Source organism: Schistocerca serialis, chromosome 8 (genome assembly GCF_023864345.2).
Source record: "Schistocerca serialis cubense isolate TAMUIC-IGC-003099 chromosome 8, iqSchSeri2.2, whole genome shotgun sequence".
In the NCBI taxonomy this organism is placed as follows: Eukaryota; Metazoa; Arthropoda; class Insecta; order Orthoptera; family Acrididae; genus Schistocerca; species Schistocerca serialis.
In genome coordinates, this window is record NC_064645.1 from 18,055,757 (window position 1) to 18,076,210 (window position 20,454).

A 20,454-nucleotide genomic window follows, 5' to 3' on the forward strand; every position below is an offset into this window, starting at 1 on the left:
AAAGTTTACGGCCCCTTTTCCTTCTGCGAAAAAAACGTTACAGGACACGTGTATCTGGACATGCTGGAAAATTGGCTCATGCCTCAACTGGAGACCGACAGCGCCGAGTTCATCTTTCAACAGGATGGTGCTCCACCGTACTTCCATCATGATGTTCGGCATTTCTTAAACAGGAGATTGGAAAACCAATGGATTGGTTGTGGTGGAGATCATGATCAGCAATTCATGTCATGGCCTCCACGCTCTCCTGACTTAACCCCATGCGATTTCTTTCCGTGGGGTTATGTGAAAGAGTCAGTGTTTAAACCTCCTCCACCAAGAAACGTGCCAGAACTGCGAGCTCGCATCAACGATGCTTTCGAACTCATTGATGGGGACATGCTGCGCCGAGTGTGGGAGGAACTTGATTATCGGCTTGATGTCGGCCGAATCACTAAAGGGGCACATATCGAACATTTGTGAATGCCTAAAAAAACTTTTTGAGTTTTTGTATATGTGTGCAAAGCATTGTGAAAATATCTCAAATAATAAAGTTATTGTAGAGCTGTGAAATCGCTTCAATCATTTGTATTAACCCTGTATAACTAGTGTCACAGGAATGGTTCAAAACATAGACAGTGAGAAGAGTCAGTCTTCTTGTACTTCAGTCGGCATTGTGCCTTTTGTATTTAATTCCCATGTAATTTCTGTGGTTCATCGACAGTACGAAGGTCAGAGGGATACAGTAAACCTGAAGTGAAGCATCGGAATCTATAACTAGTGTCACAGGAATGGTTCAAAGCATAGGCAGTAAGAAGAGTAAGTTTTCTTGTACTTAAGTCGGCATTGTGCCTTTTGTATTTAATTCCGATGCAATTTCTGTGTTTCATCGTCAATAAAAAGGTATGAGGGATACAGTAAACCTGACGTCAGGCATCGGAATCTACAACTAGTGTCACAGGAATGGTTCAAAGCATAGACAGTAAGAAGAGTCAGTTTTCTTGTACTTAAGTCGGCATTGTGCCTTTTGTATTTGTTCCGATGCAATTTCTGTGTTTCATCGTCAATAAGAAGGTCAGAGGGATACAGTAAATCTGAAAAGAAGCATCGGAATCTATAACTAATGTCAAAGGAATGGTTCAAAACATAGACAGTAAGAAGAGTCAGTCTTCTTGTACTGAAGTCGGCATTGTGCCTTTTGTATTCAATTCCGATGCAATCTCTGTCTTTCATCGTCAATAAGAAGGTCAGAGGGTTACAGTAAACCTGAAGTGAAGCATCGGAATCTATAATTAGTGTCACAGGAATGGTTCAAAACATAGACAGTAAGAAGAGTCAGTTTTCTTATAATTAAGTCGGCATTGTGCTTTTTGTATTTAATTCCGATGCAATTTCTGTGTTTCATCGTCAATAAGACGGTCAGAGTGAAACAGCAAACCTGAAGTGAAGCATCGGAATCTATAACTAGTGTCACAGGAATGGTTCAAATTATAGACAGTAAGTAGAGTCAGTTTTCTTGTACTTAAGTCGGCATTGTGCCTTTTGTATTTATTCCGATGCAATTTCTGTGTTTCATCGTCATTATGAAGGTCAGAGGGATACAGTAAACCTGAAGCGAAGCATCGGAATCTAAAACCGGTCTTACAGGAAAGGTTCAAAATATAGACAGTAAGAAGAGCCAGTCTTCTTATACTAGAGTCGGCATTGTACCTTTTGTATTTAATTCCCATGTAATTTCTGTGGTTCATCGACAGTACGAAGGTCAGAGGGATACAGTAAACCTGAAGTGAAGCATCGGAATCTATAACTAGTGTCACAGGAATGGTTCAAAGCATAGGCAGTAAGAAGAGTAAGTTTTCTTATAATTAAGTCGGCATTGTGCCTTTTGTATTTAATTCCGATGCAATTTCTGTGTTTCATCGTCAATAAAAAGGTATGAGGGATACAGTAAACCTGACGTCAGGCATCGGAATCTACAACTAGTGTCACAGGAATGGTTCAAAGCATAGACAGTAAGAAGAGTCAGTTTTCTTGTACTTAAGTCGGCATTGTGCCTTTTGTATTTGTTCCGATGCAATTTCTGTGTTTCATCGTCAATAAGAAGGTCAGAGGGATACAGTAAATCTGAAAAGAAGCATCGGAATCTATAACTAATGTCAAAGGAATGGTTCAAAACATAGACAGTAAGAAGAGTCAGTCTTCTTGTACTGAAGTCGGCATTGTGCCTTTTGTATTCAATTCCGATGCAATCTCTGTCTTTCATCGTCAATAAGAAGGTCAGAGGGTTACAGTAAACCTGAAGTGAAGCATCGGAATCTATAATTAGTGTCACAGGAATGGTTCAAAACATAGACAGTAAGAAGAGTCAGTTTTCTTATAATTAAGTCGGCATTGTGCTTTTTGTATTTAATTCCGATGCAATTTCTGTGTTTCATCGTCAATAAGACGGTCAGAGTGAAACAGCAAACCTGAAGTGAAGCATCGGAATCTATAACTAGTGTCACAGGAATGGTTCAAATTATAGACAGTAAGTAGAGTCAGTTTTCTTGTACTTAAGTCGGCATTGTGCCTTTTGTATTTATTCCAATGCAATTTCTGTGTTTCATCGTTAATAAGAAGGTCAGAGGGATATAGTAAACCTGAAGTTAAGCATCGGAATCCATAACTAGTGTCACAGGAGTGGTTAAAACCATAGACAGTCAGAAGAGTCACTTTTCTTGTACTTAAGTCGGCATTGTGCCTTTTCTATTTAATTCCGTTGCAATTTCTGTGTTTCATCGTCAATAAGAAGGTCGGAGGGATACAGTAAACCTGAAGTGAAGTTTCGGAATCTATAACTAGTGTCACAGGAATGGTTCAAAACATAGACAGTAAGAAGAGTCAATTTCCATGTGATTAAGTCGGCATTGTGCCTTTTCTATTTAATTCCGATGCAATTTCTGTGTTTCGTCGTCAATAAGAAGTTCCAAGGAATGCAGTAAACCTGAAGTGAAGCATCGAAGTCTAAAACCGGTCTCACAGGAAAGGTTCCAAAAAATAGACAGTAAGAAGAGCCAGTCTTCTTGTACTAGAGTCGGCATTGTGCCTTTTGTATTTAATTCCGATGCAATTTCAGTGTTTCATCGTCAATAAGAAGGTATGAGGGGTACAGTAAACCTGAAGTGAAGCATCGGAATCTATAACTAGTGTCTCAGGAATGGTTCAAATCATGGACAGTAAGAAGAGTCAGTTTTCTTGTACTTAAGTTGGCATTGTGCCTTTTGTGTTTCATTCCAATGCAATTTCTGTGTTTCACCGTCAATAAGAAGGTCAGAGAGATACAGTAAACCTGACGTCAGGCATCGGAATCTATAACTAGTGTCACAGGAATGGTTCAAAGCATAGGCAGTAAGAAGAGTCAGTTTTCTTGTACTTAAGTCGGCATTGTGCCTTTTGTATTTGTTCCTATGCAATTTCTGTGTTTCATCGTCAATAAGAAGGTCAGAGGGTTACAGTAAACCTGAAGTGAAGCATCGGAATCTATAACTAGTGTCACAGGAATGGTTCAAAACATAGACAGTAAGAAGAGTCAGTTTTCTTATAATTAAGTAGGCATTGGGACTTTTGTATTTAATTCCGATGCAATTTCTGTGTTTCATCGTCAATACGAAGGTCGGAGGGATACAGTAAACCTGAAGTGAAGCATCGCAATCTATAACTAGTGTCACAGGAATGGTTCAAATTATAGACAGTAAGTAGAGTCAGTTTTCTTGTACTTAAGTCGGCATTGTGCCTTTTGTATTTATTCCGATGCAATTTCTGTGTTTCATCGTCAATAAGAAGTTCAGAGGGATATAGTAAACCTGAAGTTAAGCATCGGAATTCATAACTAGTGTCACAGGAGTGGTTAAAACCATAGACAGTAAGAAGAGTCACTTTTCTTGTACTTAAGTCGGCATTGTGCCTTTTCTATTTAATTCCATTGCAATTTCTGTGTTTCATCGTCAATACGAAGGTCGGAGGGATACAGATAACTTGAGGTGAAGCATCGCAATCTATAACTAGTGTCACAGGAATGGTTAAAAACATGGACAGTAAGAAGAGTCAGTTTTCTTGTACTTAAGTCGGCATTGTGCCTTTTGTATTTCATTCCGATGCAATTTATGTGTTCCATCGTCAATAAGGAGGTCCAAGGGATACAGTAAACCTGAAGTCAAGCATCGGAATCTAAAACTGGTCTCACAGGAAAGGTTCAAATCATAGACAGTAAGATGAACCTCTCTTCTTGTACTTGGGTCGTTATTGTGCCGTTTGTATTTAATTCCGATGCAATTTCTGTGTTTCATCGTCAATAAGAAGGTCAGAGGGATACAGTAAACCTGAAGTGAAGTATCGGAATCTATAACTAGTGTCACAGGAATGGTTCAAAGCATAGACAGTAAGAATTGTCAGTTTTCTTATAATTAAGTCGGCATTGTGCCTTTTGTATTTAATTCCGATGCAATTTCTGTGTTTCATCGTCAATAAGAAGGTGAGAGGGATACAGTAAACCTGAAGTGAAGCATCGGAATCTATAACTAGAATCACAGGAATGGTTCAAAACATAGAGAGAAAGAAGAGTCAGTTTTCTTGTACTTAAGTCGGCAATGTGCCTTTTCTATTTAATTCCGATGAAATTTATGTGTTTCGTCGTCAATAAGAGTGTCCAAGGGATACAGTAAACCTGAAGTGAAGCATCGGAGTCTAAAACCGGTCTCACAGGAAAGGTTCAAATCATAGAAAGTAAGAAGAGCCAGTCATCTTCTACTTGAGTTGGCATTGTGCCTTTTGTATTTAATTCAGGTGCAATTTCTTTATTTCATCGTCAATAAGACGGTCAGAGTGATACAGTAAACCTGAAGTGAAGCATCGGAATCTATAACTAGTGTCACAGGAATGGTTCTAAACATAGACAGTAAGAAGAGGTAGTTTCCATGTGATTAAGTCGGCATTGTGCCCTTTCTATTTAATTCCGATGCAATTTCTGTGTTTCGTCGTCAATAAGAAGGTCCAAGGAATACAGTAAACCTGAAGTGAAGCATCGTATTCTAAAACCGGTCTCACAGGAAAGGTTCAAAACATAGACAGTAAGAAGAGACAGTCTTCTTGTACTAGAGTCGGCATTGTGCCTTTTTTATTTAATTCCGATGCAATTTCTGTGTTTCATCGTCAATAAGAAGGTATGAGGGATACAGTAAACCTGAAGTGAAGCATCGGAATCTATAACTAGTGTCACAGGAATGGTTCAAAACATAGACAGTAAGAAGAGTCAGTCTTCTTGTACTTAAGTCGGCATTGTGCCCTTTGTTTGTATTCCGATGCAATTTCTGTGTTTCATCGTCATTATGAAGGTCAGAGGGATACAGTAAACCTGAAGCGAAGCATCGGAATCTAAAACCGGTCTTACAGGAAAGGTTCAAAATATAGACAGTAAGAAGAGCCAGTCTTCTCATACTAGAGTCGGCATTGTACCTTTTGTATTTAATTCCCATGTAATTTCTGTGGTTCATCGTCAGTACGAAGGTCAGAGGGATACAGTAAACCTGAAGTGAAGCATCGGAATCTATAACTAGTGTCACAGGTATGATTCAAGGCATAGGCAGTAAGATGAGTCAGTTTTCTTATAATTAAGTCGGCATTGTGCCTTTTGTATTTAATTCCGATGCAATTTCTGTGTTTCATCGTCAATAAGACGGTCAGATTGATACAGGAAACCTGAAGTGAACCATCGGAAACTATAACTGGTGTCACAGGAATGGTTCAAAACATAGACACTAAGAAGAGTCAGTTTTCTTGTACTTAATTCGGCATTGTGCCTTTTCTATATAATTCCGATGCAATTTCTGTGTTTCGTCGTCAATAAGAAGGGCAAGGGATACAGTAAACCTGAAGTGAAGCATCGGAATCTAAAACCGGTCTCACAGGAAAGGTTCAAACACAGACAGTAAGAAGAGCCAGTCTTCTTGTACTTGAGTCAGCATTGTGCCTTTTGTATTTGATTCCGATGCAATTTCTGTGTTTCATCGTCAATAAGAAGGTCAGAGGGATACAGTAAACCTGAAGTGAAGCATCGGAATCTGTAACTAGTGTCACAGGAATGGTTCAAAATATAGACAGTAAGAAGAGTCAGTTTTCTTGTACTTAAGTCGGCATTGTGCCTTTTCTATTTAATTCCAATGTAATTTCTGTGTTTCATCGTCAATAAGAAGGTCAGAGGGATACAGAAAACCTGAAAAGAAGCATCGGAATCCATAACTAATGTCACAGGATTGGTTCAAAACATAGACAGTAAGAAGAGTCAGTATTCTTGTACTTAAGACGGCATTGTGCCTTTTGCAATTAATTCCGATGTAATTTCTGTGTTTCTTCGTCAATAAGAAGGTCGGAGGGATACAGTAAACCTGAAGTGAAGCATCGGAATCTATAACTAGTGTCACAGGAATGGTTCAAACCATAGACAGTAAGAAGAGTCAGTTTTCTTGTACTTAAGTCGGCATTGTGCATTTTCTATTTAATTCCGTTGCAATTTCTGTGTTTCATCGTCAATAAGAAGGTCGGAGGGATACAGTAAACCTGAAGTGAAGCATCGCAATCTATAACTAGTGTCACAGGAATGGTTAAAAACATGGACAGTAAGAAGAGTCAGTTTTCTTGTACTTAAGTCGGCATTGTGCCTTTTGTATTTCATTCCGATGCAATTTATGTGTTCCATCGTCAATAAGAAGGTCCAACGGATACAGTAAACCTGAAGTCAAGCATCGGAATCTAAAACTGGTCTCACAGGAAAGGTTCAAAACATAGACAGTAAGATGAACCAGTCTTCTTGTACTTGGGTCGATATTGTGCCGTTTGCATATAATTCCGATGCTATTTCTGTGTTTCATCGTCAATAAGAAGGTCAGAGGGATACAGTAAACCTGAAGTGAAGCTTCGGAATCTATAACTGGTGTCACAAGAATGGTTCAAAGCATAGACAGTAAGAAGAGTCTGTTTTCTTATAATTAAGTCGGCATTGTGCCTTTTGGTTTTAATTCCGATGCAATTTCTGTGTTTCATCGTCAATAAGAAGGTGAGAGGGATACAGTAAACCTGAAGTGAAGCATCGGAATCTATAACTAGAGTCACAGGAATGGTTCAACACATAGACGGTAAGAAGAGTCAGTTTTCTTGTACTTAAGTAGGCAATGTGCCTTTTCTATTTAATTCCGATGTAATTTCTGTGTTTCATCGTCAATAAGAGTGTCCAAGGGATACAGTAAACCTGAAGTGAAGCATCGGAGTCTAAAACCAGTCTCACAGGAAAGGTTCAAATCATAGAAAGTAAGAAGAGCCAGTCTTCTTGTACTTGAGTTGGCATTGTGCCTTTTGTATTTAATTCAGGTGCAATTTCTGTGTTTCATCGTCAATAAGACGGTCAGAGTGATACAGTAAACCTGAAGTGAAGCATCGGAATCTATAACTAGTGTCACAGGAATGGTTCAAAACATAGACAGTAAGAATAGGTAGTTTCCATGTGATTAAGTCGGCATTGCGCCTTTTCTATTTATTTCCGATGCAATTTCTGTGTTTCGTCGTCAATAAGAAGGTCCAAGGAATACAGTAAACCTGAAGTGAGGCATCGGAATCTAAAACCGGTCTCACAGGAAAGGTTCAAAGCATAGGCAGTAAGAAGAGTAAGTTTTCCTATAATTAAGTCGGAATTGTGCCTTTTGTATTTAATTCCGATTCAATTTCTGTGTTTCATCGTCAATAAGACGGTCAGATTGATACAGGAAACCTGAAGTGAACCATCGGAATCTATAACTAGTGTCACAGGAATGGTTCAAAACATAGACACTAAGAAGAGTCAGTTTTCTTGTACTTAATTCGGCATTGTGCCTTTTCTATATAATTCCGATGCAATTTCTCTGTTTCGTCGTCAATAAGAAGGGCCAAGGGATACAGTAAACCTGAAGTGAAGCATCGGAATCTAAAACCGGTCTCACAGGAAAGGTTCAAAGCATAGACAGTAAGAAGAGCCAGTCTTCTTGTACTTGAGTCGTCATTGTGGCTTTTGTATTTAATTCCGATGCAATTTCTGTGTTTCATCGTCAATACGAAGGTCGGAGGGATACAGTAAACCTGAAGTGAAGCATCGCAATCTATAACTAGTGTCACAGGAATGGTTCAAATTATAGACAGTAAGTAGAGTCAGTTTTCTTGTACTTAAGTCGGCATTGTGCCTTTTGTATTTATTCCGATGCAATTTCTGTGTTTCATCGTCAATAAGAAGTTCAGAGGGATATAGTAAACCTGAAGTTAAGCATCGGAATTCATAACTAGTGTCACAGGAGTGGTTAAAACCATAGACAGTAAGAAGAGTCAGTTTTCTTGTACTTAAGTCGGCATTGTGCCTTTTGCAATTAATTCCGATGTAATTTCTGTGTTTCATCGTCAATAAGAAGGTCGGAGGGATACAGTAAACCTGAAGTGAAGCATCGGAATCTATAACTAGTGTCACAGGAATGGTTAAATCATAGACAGTAAGAAGAGTCAGTTTGCTTGTACTTAAGTCACCATTGTGCCTCTTCTATTTAATTCCTATGCAATTTCTGTGTTTCATCGTCAATAAGAAGGTCGGAGGGATACAGTAAACCTGAAGTGAAGCGTCGGAATCTATAACTAGTGTCACAGGAATGGTTCAAACCATAGACAGTAAGAAGAGTCAGTTTTCTTGTACTTAAGTCGGCATTGTGCATTTTCCATTTAATTCCGTTGCAATTTCTGCGTTTCATCGTCAATAAGAAGGTCGGAGGGATACAGTAAACCTGAAGTGAAGCATCGGAATCTATAACTAGAGTCACAGGAATGGTTCAAAACATAGACGGTAAGAAGAGTCAGTTTTCTTGTACTTAAGTCGGCAATGTGCCTTTTCTATTTAATTCCGATGTAATTTCTGTGTTTCATCGTCAATAAGAGTGTCCAAGGGTTACAGTAAACCTGAAGTGAAGCATCGGAGTCTAAAACCAGTCTCACAGGAAAGGTTCAAATCACAGAAAGTAAGAAGAGCCAGTCTTCTTGTACCTGAGTTGGCATTGTGCCTTTTGTATTTAATTCAGGTGCAATTTCTGTGTTTCATCGTCAATAAGACGGTCAGAGTGATACAGTAAACCTGAAGTGAAGCATCGGAATCTATAACTAGTGTCACAGGAATGGTCCAAAACATAGACAGTAAGAATAGGTAGTTTCCATGTGATTAAGTCGGCATTGTGCCTTTTCTATTTAATTCCGATGCAATTTCTGTGTTTCGTCGTCAATAAGAAGGTCCAAGGAATACAGTAAACCTGAAGTGAAGCATCGGAATCTAAAACCGGTCTCACAGGAAAGGTTCAAAGCATAGGCAGTAAGAAGAGTAAGTTTTCTTATAATTAAGTCGGCATTGTGCCTTTTGTATTTAATTCCGATGCAATTTCTGTGTTTCATCGTCAATAAGACGGTCAGATTGATACAGGAAACCTGAAGTGAACCAGCGGAATCTATAACTAGTGTCACAGGAATGGTTCAAAACATAGACACTAAGAAGAGTCAGTTTTCTTGTACTTAATTCGGCATTGTGCCTTTTCTATATAATTCCGATGCAATTTCTCTGTTTCGTCGTCAATAAGAAGGGCCAAGGGATACAGTAAACCTGAAGTGAAGCATCGGAATCTAAAACCGGTCTCACAGGAAAGGTTCAAAACATAGACAGTAAGAAGAGCCAGTCTTCTTGTACTTGAGTCGACATTGTGCCTTTTGTATTTAATTCAGATGCAATTTCTGTGTTTCATCGTCAATAAGAAGGTCAGAGGGACACAGTAAACCTGAAGTGAAGCATCGGAATCTATAACTAGTGTCACAGGAATGGTTCAAAATATAGACAGTAAGAAGAGTCAGTTTTCTTGTACTTAAGTCGGCATTGTGCCTTTTATATTTATTCCGATGCAATTTCTGTGTTTCATCGTCAATAAGAAGGTCAGAGGGATATAGTAAACCTGAAGTTAAGCATCGGAATTCATAAATTGTGTCACAGGAGTGGTTAAAACCATAGACAGTAAGAAGAGTCACTTTTCTTGTACGTAAGTCGGCATTGTGCCTTTTCTATTTAATTCCGTTGCAATTTCTGTGTTTCATCGTCAATAAGAAGGTCGGAGGGATACAGTAAACCTGAAGTGAAGCATCGCAATCTATAACTAGTGTCACAGGAATGGTTAAAAACATGGACAGTAAGAAGAGTCAGTTTTCTTGTACTTAAGTCGGCATTGTGCCTTTTGTATTTCATTCCGATGCAATTTATGTGTTCCATCGTCAATAAGAAGGTCCAAGGGATACAGTAAACCTGAAGTCAAGCATCGGAAACTAAAACTGGTCTCACAGGAAAAGTTCAAAACATAGACAGTAAGATGAACCACTCTTCTTGTACTTGGGTCGTTATTGTGCCGTTTGTATTTAATTGCGATACAATTTCTGTGTTTCATCGTCAATAAGAAGGTCAGAGGGTTACAGTAAACCTGAAGTGAAGTATCGGAATCTATAACTAGTGTCACAGGAATGGTTCAAAGCATAGACAGTAAGAAGAGTCAGTTTTCTTGTACTTGAGTCGGCAATGTGCCTTTTCTATTTAATTCCGATGAAATTTCTGTGTTTCGTCGTCAATGAGAGTGTCCAAGGGATACAGTAAACCTGAAGTGAAGCATCGGAGTCTAAAACCGGCCTCACAGGAAAGGTTCAAATCATAGAAAGTAAGAAGAGCCAGTCTTCTTCTACTTGAGTTGGCATTGTGCCTTTTGTATTTAATTCAGGTGCAATTTCTTTGTTTCATCGTCAATAAGACGGTCAGAGTGATACAGTAAACCTGAAGTGAAGCATCGGAATCTATAACTAGTGTCACAGGAATGGTTCAAAACATAGACAGTAAGAAGAGTCAGTCTTCTTGTACTTAAGTCGGCATTGTGCCCTTTGTTTGTATTCCGAAGCAATTTCTGTGTTTCATCGTCATTATGAAGGTCAGAGGGATACAGTAAACCTGAAGCGAAGCATCGGAATCTAAAACCGGTCTTACAGGAAAGGTTCAAAATATAGACAGTAAGAAGAGCCAGTCTTCTTATACTAGAGTCGGCATTGTACCTTTTGTATTTAATTCCCATGTAATTTCTGTGGTTCATCGTCAGTACGAAGGTCAGAGGGATACAGTAAACCTGAAGTGAAGCATCGGAATCTATAACTAGTGTCACAGGAATGATTCAAGGCATAGGCAGTAAGAAGAGTCGGTTTTCTTATAATTAAGTCGGCATTGTGCCTTTTGTATTTAATTCTGATGCAACTTCTGTGTTTCTTCGTCAATAAGACGGTCAGATTGATCCAGGAAACCTGAAGTGAACCATCGGAATCTATAACTAGTGTCACAGGAATGGTTCGAAACATAGACACTAAGAAGAGTCAGTTTTCTTGTATTTAATTCGGCATTGTGCCTTTTCTATATAATTCCGATGCAATTTCTGTGTTTCGTCGTCAATAAGAAGGGCCAAGGGATTCAGTAAACCTGAAGTGAAGCATCGGAATCTAAAACCGGTCTCACAGGAAAGGTTGAAAACATAGACAGTAAGAAGAGCCAGTCTTCTTGTACTTGAGTCGGGATTGTGCCTTTTGTATTTAATTCCGATGCAATTTCTGTGTTTCATCGTCAATAAGAAGTTCAGAGGGATACAGTAAACCTGAAAAGAAGCATCGGAATCCATAACTAATGTCACAGGATTGGTTCAAAACATAGACAGTAAGAAGAGTCAGTTTTCTTGTACTTAAGTCGGCATTGTGACTTTTGCAATTAATTCCGATGCAATTTCTGTGTTTCATCGTCAATAAGAAGGTCGGAGGGATACAGTAAACCTGAAGTGAAGCATCGGAATCTATAACTAGTGTCACAGGAATGGTTAAATCATAGACAGTAAGAAGAGTCAGTTTGCTTGTACTTAAGTCGCCATTGTGCCTCTTCTATTTAAATCCTATGCAATTTCTGTGTTTCATCGTCAATAAGAAGGTCGGAGGGATACAGTAAACCTGAAGTGAAGCGTCGGAATCTATAACTAGTGTCACAGGAATGGTTCAAACCATAGACAGTAAGAAGAGTCAGTTTTCTTGTACTTACGTCGGCATTGTGCATTTTCTATTTAATTCCGTTGCAATTTCTGTGTTTCATCGTCAATAAGAAGGTCAAAGGGATACAGTAAACCTGAAGTGAAGCATCGCAATCTATAACTAGTGTCACAGGAATGGTTAAAAACATGGACAGTAAGAAGAGTCAGTTTTCTTGTACTTAAGTCGGCATTGTGCCTTTTGTATTTCATTCCGATGCAATTTATGTGATCCATCGTCAATAAGAAGGTCCAAGGGATACAGTAAATCTGAAGTGGAGCATCGGAATCTATAACTAGTGTCACAGGAATGGTTCAAAACATAGACAGTAAGAAGAGTTAGTTTTCTTGTACTTATGTCGGGCTTGTAACTTTTGTATTTAATTCCGATGCAATTTCAGTGTTTCATCGTCGAATAAGAAGGTCAGAGGGATACTGTAAACCTGAAGTGAAGCATCGGAATCTATAAGTAATGTCACAGGAATGGTTCAAAACATAGACAGTAAGAAGAGGTAGTTTTCTTGTACTTAAGTCGGCATTGCGACTTTTGTAATTGCTTCCGATGCAATTTCTGTGTTTCATCGTCAATAAGACGGTCAGAGGGATACAGTAAACCTGAAGTGAAGCATCCAAATCTATAACTAGTGTCAATAGGAATGGTTCAAAACATAGACAGTAAGAAGAGTCAGTTTACTTGTACTCAAGTCGGCATTGTGCCTTTTGTATTTAATTCCGATGCAATTTCTGTGTTTCATCGTCAATAAGAAGGTCAGAGGGATACAGTAAACCTGAAGTGAAGCATCGGAACCTATAACGAGTGTCACAGGAATGGTTCAAAACATAGGCAGTAAGAAGAGTCAGTTTTCTTACAATTAAGTCGGCATTGTGCCTTTTGTATTTAATTCCGATGCAATTGCTGTGTTTCATCGTCAATAAGAAGGTGAGAGTGATACAGTAAACCTGAAGTGAAGCTTCGGAATCTATAACTAGAGTCACAGGAATGGTTCAAAACATAGACAGTAAGAAGAGACAGTTTTCTTGTACTTAAGACGGCAATGTTCCTTTTCTATTTAATTCCGATGAAATTTCTGTGTTTCGTCGTCAATACGAGTCTCCAAGGGATACAGTAAACCTGAAGTGAAGCATCGGAGTCTAAAACCGGTCTCACAGGAAAGGTTCAAATCATAGAAAGTAAGAAGAGCCAGTCTTCTTGTACTTGAGTTGGCATTGTGCCTTTTGTATTTAATTCAGGTGCAATTTCTGTGTTTCATCGCCAATAAGACGGTCAGAGTGATACAGTAAACCTGAAGTGAAGCATCGGAATCTATAACTAGTGTCACAGGAATGGTTCAAAACATAGACAGTAAGAAGAGTCAGTTTTCTGATAATTAAGTCGGCATTGTGCCTTTTGTATGTAATTCCGATGCAGTTTCTGTGTTTCATCGTCAATAAGACGGTCAGATTGATACAGGAAACCTGAAGTGAACCATCGGAATCTATAACTAGTGTCACAGGAATGGTTCAAAACATAGACACTAAGAAGAGTCAATTTTCTTGTACTTAATTCGGCATTGAGCCTGTTCTATATAATTCCGATGCAATTTCTGTGTTTCGTCGTCAATAAGAAGGGCCAAGGGATACAGTAAACCTGAAGTGAATCATCGGAATCTATAACCGGTCTCACAGCAAAGGTTCAAAACATAGACAGTAAGAAGAGCCAGTCTTCTTGTACTTGGGTCGGCATTGTATCTTTTGTATTTAATTCCGAAGCAATTTCTGTGTTTCATCGTCAATAAGAAGGTCAGAGGGATACAGTAAATCTGAAGTGAAGCATCGGAATCTATAACTAGTGTCACAGGAATGGTTAAAACCATAGACAGTAAGAAGAGTCAGTTTGCTTGTACTGAAGTCGCCATTGTGCCTCTTCTATTTAATCCCGATGCAATTTTTGTGTTTCATCGTCAATAAGAAGGTCGGAGGGATACAGTAAACCTGAAGTGAAGCATCGGAATCTATAACTAGTGTCACAGGAATGTTTAAAACCATAGACAGTAAGAATAGTCAGTTTGCTTGTACTTAAGTCGCCATTGTGCCTCTTCTATTTAATTCCGATGCAATTTCTGTGTTTCATCGTTAATAAGAAGGTCGGAGGGATACAGTAAACCTGAAGTCAAGCATCGGAATCTAAAACTGGTCTCACAGGAAAGTTTCAAAACATAGACAGTAAGAAGAGCCTGTCTTCTTGTACTTGAATCGTTATTGTGCCTTTTTTAATTAATTCCCATGCAATTTCTGTGTTTCATCGTCAATAAGAAGGTCACAGGGATACAGTAAACCTGAAGTGAAGCTTCGGAATCTATAAATAGTGTCACAGGAATGGTTCAAAGCATAGACCGTAAGAAGAGTTAGTTTACTTATAATTAAGTCGGCATTGTGCCTCTTGTATTTAATTCCGATGCAATTTCTGTGTTTCATCGTCAATAAGAAGGTGAGAGTGATACAGTAAACCTGAAGTGAAGCATCGGAATCTATAACTAGAGTCACAGGAATGGTTCAAAACATAGACAGTAAGAAGAGTCAGTTTTCTTGTACTTAAGACGGCAATGTTCCTTTTCTATTTAATCCCGATGAAATTTCTGTGTTTCGTCGTCAATACGAGTGTTCAAGGGATACAGTAAACCTGAAGTGAAGCATCGGAGTCTAAAACCGGTCTCACAGGAAAGGTTCAAATCATAGAAAGTAAGAAGAGCCAGTCTTCTTGTACTTGAGTTGGCATTGTGCCTTTTGTATTTAATTCAGGTGCAATTTCTGTGTTTCATCGTCAATAAGACGGTCAGAGTGATACAGTAAACCTGAAGTGAAGCATCCGAATCTATAACTAGTGTCACAGGAATGGTTCAAAACATAGACAGTAAGAAGAGGTAGTTTCCATGTGATTAAGTCGGCATTGTGCCTTTTCTATTTAATTCCGATGCAATTTCTGTGTTTCGTTGTCAATAAGAAGGTCCAAGGAATACAGTAAACCTGAAGTGAAGCATCGGAATCTAAAACCGGTCTCACAGGAAAGGTTCAAAACATAGACAGTAAGAAGAGCCAGTCTTCTTGTACTAGAGTCGGCATTGTGCCTTTTGTATTTAATTCCCATGCAATTTCTGTCTTTCATCGTCAGTAAGAAGGTCAGAGGGATACAGTAATCCTGAAGTGAAGCATGGGAATGTATAACTAGTCTCACAGGAATGGTTCAAAGCATAGGCAGTAAGAAGAGTCAGTTTTCTGATAATTAAGTCGGCATTGTGCCTTTTGTATGTAATTCCGATGCAGTTTCTGTATTTCATCGTCAATAAGACGGTCAGATTGATACAGGAAACAAGAAGTGAACCATCGGAATCTATAACTAGTGTCACAGGAATGGTTCAAAACATAGACACTAAGAAGAGTTAATTTTCTTGTATTTAATTCGGCATTGAGCCTTTTTTATATAATTCCGATGCAATTTCTGTGTTTCGTCGTCAATAAGAAGGGCCAAGGGATACAGTAAACCTGAAGTGAAGCATCGGAATCTAAAACCGGTCTCACAGCAAAGGTTCAAAACATAGACAGTAAGAAGAGCCAGTCTTCTTGTACTTGGGTCGGCATTGTGCCTTTGGTATTTATTTCCGAAGCAATTTCTGTGTTTCATCGTCAATAAGAAGGTCAGAGGGATACAGTAAACCTGAAGTGAAGCATCGGAATCTATAACTAGTGTCACAGGAATGGTTAAAACCATAGACAGTAAGAAGAGCCAGTTTGCTTGTACTTAAGTCGCCATTGTGCCTCTTCTATTTAATCCCGATGCAATTTCTGTGTTTCATCGTTAATAAGAAGGTCGGAGGGATACAGTAAACCTGAAGTCAAGCATCGGAATCTAAAACTGGTCTCACAGGAAAGGTTCAAAACATAGACAGTAAGAAGAGCCAGTCTTCTTGTACTTGAATCGTTATTGTGCCTTTTTTAATAAATTCCCATGCAATTTCTGTGTTTCATCGTCAATAAGAAGGTCACAGGGATACAGTAAACCTGAAGTGAAGCTTCGGAATCTATAACTAGTGTCACAGGAATGGTTCAAAGCATAGACCGTAAGAAGAGTTAGTTTACTTATAATTAATTCGGCATTGTGCCTTTTGTATTTAATTCCGATGCAATTTCTGTGTTTCATCGTCAATAAGAAGGTCAGAGGGATACAGTAAACCTGAAGTGGAGCATCGGAATCTATAACTAGTGTCACAGGAATGGTTCAAAACATAGACAGTAAGAAGAGTTAGTTTTCTTGTACTTATGTCGGCCTAGTAACTTTTGTATTTAATTCCGATGCAATTTCTGTGTTTCATCGTCGAATAAGAAGGTCAGAGGGATACTGTAAACCTGAAGTGAAGCATCGGAATCTATAAGTAATGTCACAGGAATGGTTCAAAACATAGACAGTAAGAAGAGTCAGTTTTCTTGTACTTAAGTCGGCATTGCGACTTTTGTAATTACTTCCGATGCGATTTCTGTGTTTCATCGTCAATAAGACGGTCAGAGGGATACAGTAAACCTGAAGTGAAGCATCCAAATCTATAACTAGTGTCACAGGAATGGTTCAAAACATAGACAGTAAGAAGTGTCAGTTTACTTGTACTCAAGTCGGCATTGTGCCTTTTGTATTTAATTCCGATGCAATTTCTGTGTTTCATCATCAATAAGAAGGTCAGAGGGATACAGTAAACCTGAAGGGAAGCATCGGAACCTATAACGAGTGTCACAGGAATGGTTCAAAACATAGACAGTAAGAAGAGTCAGTTTTCTTACAATTAAGTCGGCATTGTGCCTTTTGTATTTAATTCCGATGCAATTTCTGTGTTTCATCGTCAATAAGAAGGTGAGAGTGATACAGTAAACCTGAAGTGAAGAATCGGAATCTATAACTAGAGTCACAGGAATGGTTCAAAACATAGACAGTAAGAAGAGTCAGTTTTCTTGTACTTAAGACGGCAATGTTCCTTTTCTATTTAATTCCGATGAAATTTCTGTGTTTCGTCGTCAATACGAGTGTCCAAGGGATACAGTAAACCTGAAGTGAAGCATCGGAGTCTAAAACCGGTCTCACAGGAAAGGTTCAAATCATAGAAAGTAAGAAGAGCCAGTCTTCTTGTACTTGAGTTGGCATTGTGCCTTTTGTATTTAATTCAGGTTCAATTTCTGTGTTTCATCGTCAATAAGACGGTCAGAGTGATACAGTAAACCTGAAGTGAAGCATCCGAATCTATAACTAGTGTCACAGGAATGGTTCAAAACATAGACAGTAAGAAGAGGTAGTTTCCATGTGATTAAGTCGGCATTGTGCCTTTTCTATTTAATTCCGATGCAATTTCTGTGTTTCGTTGTCAATAAGAAGGTCCAAGGAATACAGTAAACCTGAAGTGAAGCATCGGAATCTAAAACCGGTCTCACAGGAAAGGTTCAAATCATAGACAGTAAGAAGAGCCAGGCTTCTTGTACTAGAGTCGGCATTGTGCCTTTTGTATTTAATTCCCATGTAATTTCTGTGGTTCATCGTCAGTAAGAAGGTCAGAGGGATACAGTAAACCTGAAGTGAAGCATCGGAATCTATAACTAGTCTCACAGGAATGGTTCAAAGCATAGGCAGTAAGAAGAGTCAGTTTTCTGATAATTAAGTCGGCATTGTGCCTTTTGTATGTAATTCCGATGCAGTTTCTGTGTTTCATCGTCAATAAGACGGTCAGATTGATACAGGAAACCTGAAGTTAACCATCGGAATCTATAACTACTGTCACAGGAATGGTTCAAAACATAGACACTAAGAAGAGTCAATTTTCTTGTACTTAATTCGGCATTGAGCCTTTTTTATATAATTCCGATGCAATTTCTGTGTTTCGTCGTCCATAAGAAGGGCCAAGGGATACAGTAAACCTGAAGTGAAGCATCGGAATCTAAAACCGGTCTTACAGCAAAGGTTCAAAGCATAGACAGTAAGAAGAGCCAGTCTTCTTGTACTTGGGTCGGCATTGTGCCTTTTGTATTTAATTCCGAAGCAATTTCTGTGTTTCATCGTCAATAAGAAGGTCAGAGGGATACAGTAAACCTGAAGTGAAGCATCGGAATCTATAACTAGTGTCACAGGAATGGTTCAAAATATAGACAGTAAGAAGAGTCAGTTTTCTTGTACTTAAGTCGGCATTGTGCCTTTTGTTTTTAATTGCGATGTAATTTCTGTGTTTCATCGTCAATAAGAAGGTCAGAGGGATACACTAAACCTGAAGTGAAGCATCGGAATCTATAACTAGTGTCACAGGAATGGTTAAAACCATAGACAGTAAGAAGAGTCAGTTTGCTTGTACTTAAGTCGCCATTGTGCCTCTTCTTTTTAATTCCGATGCAATTTCTGTGTTTCATCGTCAATAAGAAGGTCGGAGGGATACAGTAAACCTGAAGTGAAGCGTTGGAATCTATAACTAGTGTCACAGGAATGGTTCAAAACATAGACAGTAAGAAGAGTCAGTTTTCTTGTACTTAAGTCGGCATTGTGCCTTTTGTATTTAATTCCGATGCAATTTCTGTTTTCCATCGTCAATAAGAAGGTCCAAGGGATACAGTAAACCTGAAGTCAAGCATCGGAATCTAAAACTGGTCTCACAGGAAAGGTTCAAAACGTAGACAGTAAGAAGAGCCAGTCTTATTGTACTTGAATCGTTATTGTGCCTTTTTTAATTAATTCCCATGCAATTTCTGTGTTTCATCGTCAATAAGAAGGTCACAGGGATACAGTAAACCTGAAGTGAAGCTTCGGAATCTATAACTAGTGTCACAGGAATGGTTCAAAGCATAGACAGAAAGAAGAGTCAGTTTACTTATAATTAAGTCGGCATTGTGCCTTTTGTATTTAATTCCGATGCAATTTCTGTGTTTCATCGTCCATAATAAGGTCAGAGGGATACAGTATACCAGAAGTGGAGCATCGGAATCTAAGACCGGTCTCACAGGAAAGGTTCAAAATATAGACAGTAAGAGGAGCCTGTCTTCTTGTACTAGGGTCGGCATTGTGCCTTTTGTATTTAATTCCGATGCAATTTCTGTGTTTCATCGTCAATAAGAAGGTCAGAGGGATACAGTATACCTGAAGAAAGCATCGGAATCTATAACTAGTGTCACAGGAATGGTTCAAAACATATACAGTAAGAAGAGTCAGTTTCCGTTGGCTTAAGTCGGCATTGTGCCTTTTCTATTTAATTCCGATGCAATTTCTGTGTTTCATCGTCAACATGAAGGTCAGAGGGATACACTAAACCTGAAGTGAAGCATCGGAATCTATAACTAATGTCACAGGAATGGTTCAAAACATAAACAGTAAGAAGAGTTAGTTTTCTTGTACTTATGTCGGGCTTGTAACTTTTGTATTTAATTCCGATGCAATTTCTGTGTTTCATCGTCGAATAAGAAGGTCAGAGGGATACTGTAAACCTGAAGTGAAGCATCGGAATCTATAAGTAATGTCACAGGAATGGTTCAAAACATAGACAGTAAGAAGAGGCAGTTTTCTTGTACTTAAGTCGGCATTGCGACTTTTGTAATTGCTTCCGATGCAATTTCTGTGTTTCATCGTCAATAAGACGGTCAGAGGGATACAGTAAACCTGAAGTGAAGCATCCAAATCTATAACTAGTGTCACAGGAATGGTTCAAAACATAGACAGTAAGAAGAGTCAGTTTACTTGTACTCAAGTCGGCATTGTGCCTTTTGTATTTAATTCCGATGCAATTTCTGTGTTTCATCGTCAATAAGAAGGTCAGAGGGATACAGTAAACCTGAAGTGAAGCATCGGAACCTATAACGAGTGTCACAGGAATGGTTCAAAACATAGACAGTAAGAAGAGTCAGTTTTCTTACAATTAAGTCGGCATTGTGCCTTTTGTATTTAATTCCGATGCAATTGCTGTGTTTCATCGTCAATAAGAAGGTGAGAGTGATACAGTAAACCTGAAGTGAAGCTTCGGAATCTATAACTAGAGTCACAGGAGTGGTTCAAAACATAGACAGTAAGAAGAGACAGTTTTCTTGTACTTAAGACGGCAATGTTCCTTTTCTATTTAATTCCGATGAAATTTCTGTGTTTCGTCGTCAATACGAGTCTCCAAGGGATACAGTAAACCTGAAGTGAAGCATCGGAGTCTAAAACCGGTCTCACAGGAAAGGTTCAAATCATAGAAAGTAAGAAGAGCCAGTCTTCTTGTACTTGAGTTGGCATTGTGCCTTTTGTATTTAATTCAGGTGCAAT